Here is a 5,168-nt window from a genome sequence, read left to right as displayed (position 1 = left end):
TCTAGTTTTGAAGATATGTCTTTAAACCAGTCCAAACATAATGCCAAGTGCATCCTTTGTCTCAGGGTAGAAATATCATAAAATAAGTAAGCCAATGAGTAGTCTCTTTATTTGGTAAAATGTCATCTATTTCATTGTGTTGACTTATTGCTCAAAATCTTCCTCTCCCTTAGATAACATCCCTCATTATCAGGAATAGGTAGTTCCTTCATACATTATTTCCACATTATAAATTACTCAGCTAATTGTCATTACAATGATGATTTAGATTTGCTTAGTGTCCACTGTTTTAAGAGTAGTTGGCCTACATTCTTCCTCAAACCTTGTAAAAATTATTTCATTACTGTTTGTGAAAGATTGTTGAATGATTATGTAGCATTACCTCTTTGATAAAGATGAAGTGGAAAGTTATAAAAGAAGACACTTCACAGATTCACTCTTGATTTAATTGGTCATTAAAATAACCCAGTATTGGACTTGTGTTTTACTCTTAAAAAATTGGCAAACTGCTAATATATCTCACTTAACTGGGCGAAGTCCATGTCACATTTTACTTTGGCTCCGCAGCACCAACTCATTTATTAAGAACAAATGCTTGTTGAATTCAATTAAACAGCCAAACAGCAGAAAAATGAAATTTGTGGTTAGTGAGAGAGGCCTGACTGAAACATTGCTCTTGTGAAGAAGCATTTTTAATCACCTTGCTATTTTCAGGCATAAAATAATCATTTATAAAAATGATTACATATTTTCTATATTAAGAAAATAGTAGTTTTATGTTATGTTAATGGCTGCCTGGGAATAAGTATATTATCAAACTCATTGTAATTATAAGAATATAAGTATACCTGAAAGTAGCTACGAAGATACATTTAAATTAAAGCAGCTGCAAGAGTTCATGGTTAGATGTCACTTCAAGCCCAATATTGTTTGGGAATAATGCGGTTTCAATTTATGGAATTACATCATGTATTTTAGGTCTGAAGAGAAGCTTAACATCTCCTTTATTGAATCTAGAGAGGAATGCGTTGCAACAGGATGTCCATCCAAAATTGAATAGTGGCATAGAAAATGCCGATAATCTTTACTGGAGGAAAGAGGTGGAAATGTAAGATGCTGCATATTACTTTTATATTTATTTAACCTCCAGGGCCGCCTTATTAAAATGCTGTGTGGCATATGTACCTTATTTTTTTCCTCGTAGTTTGATACCTGAATTTCAAAAAATTTCAGCACACTTTGGTGAAAGAAGGAGCAGCTATACGTTTTCCAAAAAAATAAAAATAAAATAAATTGAAATGCAGGCACTAACTGCTTTTGACCAAAGGGTGTATTACTGGCCAAATTCAGCAATATATTCTGGAAAATCAAAAGGAACAACTTTGCTGCTGATTAGATGAATATATAGGTAGAGAAAGATGAGATTATAAGCTACATGGGAGCCCTGAACTATTTCTCAACTTTAAGTATTAGATAAATATCAGTGTCATCTTTCCCAGAAGCTATTTATATAAAAATGAAAATTAGAGGATAACAAAAAAATTACATAGTATTAGGAGTAATCCATCAGGAAACAAAATGGTTGTATGTGTTATCTACACACTGTCATGCTGAGGGCCTTGAATTCCACTTTTCGATTTGAAATTTACTGTGCTGGAATTTTCACAGCAAAGGAAAGTTTTACATAATGACTTCTCAGTGAAAGCCATTTAGCTGCTAGGTATATGCTTCTGGAATTACACACCGTGAGATTCTTTGATGTTGCTTCCTGAGTTACTTTCTTTGGAATATTGTTCTAGTAAAATTTGGTAGAAAAAATATCTCATGATTAGGAAGTTGGGGAAATGCTGAATACTTTATCTCCTTTTTGTAAATTCACAATGTATATTTTTATATTTAAGACCAAAAATTCCTAGAATAAAAAATATAAACTGAAAATAAAGCAAACAAAAAATCTTGCTACCACAATTAACACAAATATTTTCTAAATATGTATCAAATATATAAATATTTACATATGTTTATATATAAAATACTATATAATAAAATATAATAAATTTTTATAAATTATATATAATAAAAATATGACATTATAAATTATATATGTAATAAAAATTTATATTATAAATTATATATGTAATAAAATATATACATATAAATATATAAAATACATAAATAGAAATATATCTAAAATATTGCCATGGATCCATTTTTTCAGTGAATACCTATTGTTATTTTGGGCAACACGATGATAGGGAACACAGTCTGATAAACCTGGTTTAAGGCTGGGTATATTGGTTAATGCCTGTAATGCTAGCATTTTGGGAGGCCAAGGTGAGAGGATCTCTTGAGTCTGAGAGTTTGGGACCAGCTTGGGCAACATGGGAAAACCACCTCTCTACAAAAAATACACAAATTAGCCAAATGTGGTGGTGTGGGCCATTAGTCCCATCTACTCAGGAGGCTGAGGGGGGAGCTGTAGTGAACTGTGATGGTGCCACTGCAGTCCAGCCTGGGCAGCAGGGTGATACCCTGTCTCAAAAAAAAAAAAGTTAGTTTAAAATTCCATAAATTATGATGGAAACCCACATCCAAGTGAGAATGCTGCTATCATTCACTTCTAGTTTCATGGAGACAATTGCTTTTATTTTCTCCTTTTCATTTTTTCATGTGTTTCCCTTTCAACAAACTCTATTAGGAATAAAGAGAAAAGTGTCATTTGCTACCCCAGAATAGCTATTCACTCCACCATAAATAATTACAATAGAGTCTGATACAGGTGCATTGATAATAAGACATAATAGCGAAGTTTCTCTTGGTAGCAAGCAAAGAAAACAAATCAAAGTTAGATACATGAAACCTAAGCACAGAAATAAACCAGGCTCAGAAAAAATCTAGAAAGCAGCTATATCATTTTCAATAACACGATCACTAAACTGCTTTGAACAAAGGGCTATCTTCCTAAGCAAAAATTCAGAATCTTGTCTGGAGATTCAAAATGAAGTCTGCTGCTTGTAGACTGAATGCATATATTTAAATAAATAAATATGAAATATATAAAAACAAAATGTAAATCTATGCACATGTAAGTATACTAGAATATCGTTGTTCCTTCAACATTGATTTGTTCAATGTTGTTTCATTATAACGTTGATGAGGAAAAAAAATCAATTTCCAGAGGGGCCACTGTCTGCGTGGAATTTGCACATTTTCCCCATGTCTGTATGGATTTTCTCCATATACTCCCATTTCCTCCCACATTCTAAAGTTGTGCACATTAGGTGCATTCTAAAGCTGTGCACATTAGTGTGTCTACACTGTCCCAGTGTGAGTAAGTGAGTGTGGGAGAGAGACCTGCAATGGGATGGCATGCTGGCCAGGGCTGCTTTCTGCCTTGTTCCCAGAGTTTCTGAGGTATGCACCAGCCACTCTCCACCCCGAATTGGAATACATGGATAAATCACTCTCTTACTTGTATCTATTAATCTTCTAAACATACGTATAGCTCAGATTTAATTCCATGTTTCATACTAGAAATAATTTGGTCTTTCTTTACAAGTTTGGTGATGTTTTGTGATGGGAAATAGGCCACAAAATTTAATTCTTGTTTATATCAATTAGCTTAGGGTAAAATTGGTTTCCTTACAAGTTCTTCTGTATAAAGTTGCAGTTTCCAAAACCTTAACAACATTAACTGAGGACTTACTATAATATATATGTATATATATAATTACTTTATTGGAAGAAATAGTACAGATGCCCAGCACTGGTGGCTATAGGGATTTACTACAAGTCTATGGAGAAGCCAGCCCATTCTATTCATGTCACTTTCAATCAGGGTGAGTTTGTCAGAGACGTACTATGTCATGCCATCTTCCAGAGACCCCCATCTTGCTTTCCAGAATTAGCAAACGTTAACAGTTTCTTATTTAAAAAACCAAAGTTGAGAGGAAACCGGAATGAACTGAGAGCTTAGCGACCAACATGAGCCTCCTCAACAAGCCCAAGAGTGAGATGACCCCGGAGGAGCTGCAGAAGCCAGAGGAGGAGGAATTTAACACGGGCCCACTCTCTCTGCTCACTCAGTCCGTCAAGAACAACACCCAAGTGCTCAACTGCCATAACAATAAGAAACTCCTGGGCTGCGTGAAGGCCTTTGATAGGCACTGCAACATGGTGCTGGAGAACATGAAGGAGATGTGGACTGAGGTACGCAAGAGCGGCAAGGGCAAGAAGAAGTCCAAGCCAGTCAACAAAGACTGCTACATCTCCAAGATGTTCCTGCGTGGGGACTCAGTCATCGTGGTCCTGCGGAACCCGCTTATCGCTGGCAAGTAGGAGCCACCTATCCCTGTCAGTCAACAGAACTCACTCCCCTGTCCTACAGAGACTGCTGCCGCTGATGTTGAGAATAATAAAGCTCTGTGTTTTTTTTCTAAAAAAATAAATAAATAAAAATAAAAACCAAAGTTTGCATGTAAAATTGAAGATGCCTTTGTTTATTTTAATCCCTGCCCAATCTCATTCTATTCATGTCTTCCCCAGAGACAACCACTATGATGAACTCGAGACTATTTTCTATGCTTTGTGATGCCCAAACATCCTCAGACACCAAGGTCCAAGACTGTCCATCACAGCCCATTCTACCCCATACATTCAGGTAGCTTATAAAGGGAAGACTAATGTGTTATTAGAACATATTTTCTAGATTATCAGCTTATTAGCAACTAATATATTTATTGGTCTTATACATATAGGACCAATAAAACATATACATAAAGAACAGACATATATTTTCTATATAAAACATAATTATATACATATATAATTACATAATGTATAAAATTACATTCTATATATTCTATATATATTATGTATAACAGAACACACACACGCATACACACACACACTTTTGAAAAACAACATGAACTTGGGCCCATGAGATAAAAGTCAATGTCTGTTGCAATCATTTAGCATTTATCACAAAGACTAACACACTAACATACTATTTCCTCAAGAAAATGATCACTGATCACCATTCTAACTGGTGTGAAATGGTATCTCAATGGGGTTTTGATTTGATGCAGCAGACCACCATGGCATGTGTATACCTATGTAACAGTCCTGCACGATCTGCACATGTACCCCAGAACTTAAAGTATGATAAA

The 5,168-nt window shown here is 34.9% G+C and overlaps 1 pseudogene; it reads left to right on the top strand.

Annotated features, from left to right (window-relative positions):
- The first annotated feature begins 3,979 nt into the window (after positions 1–3,979).
- On the top strand, positions 3,980–4,338 carry LOC100402696 (small nuclear ribonucleoprotein D2 polypeptide 16.5kDa pseudogene; annotated as a pseudogene).
- Positions 4,339–5,168: the final 830 nt, after the last annotated feature.

This window comes from Callithrix jacchus, chromosome X, assembly GCF_049354715.1.
Source record: "Callithrix jacchus isolate 240 chromosome X, calJac240_pri, whole genome shotgun sequence".
NCBI classification, from domain to species: domain Eukaryota; kingdom Metazoa; phylum Chordata; class Mammalia; order Primates; family Cebidae; genus Callithrix; species Callithrix jacchus.
This window is presented reverse-complemented; position numbering and strand designations above follow the sequence as displayed.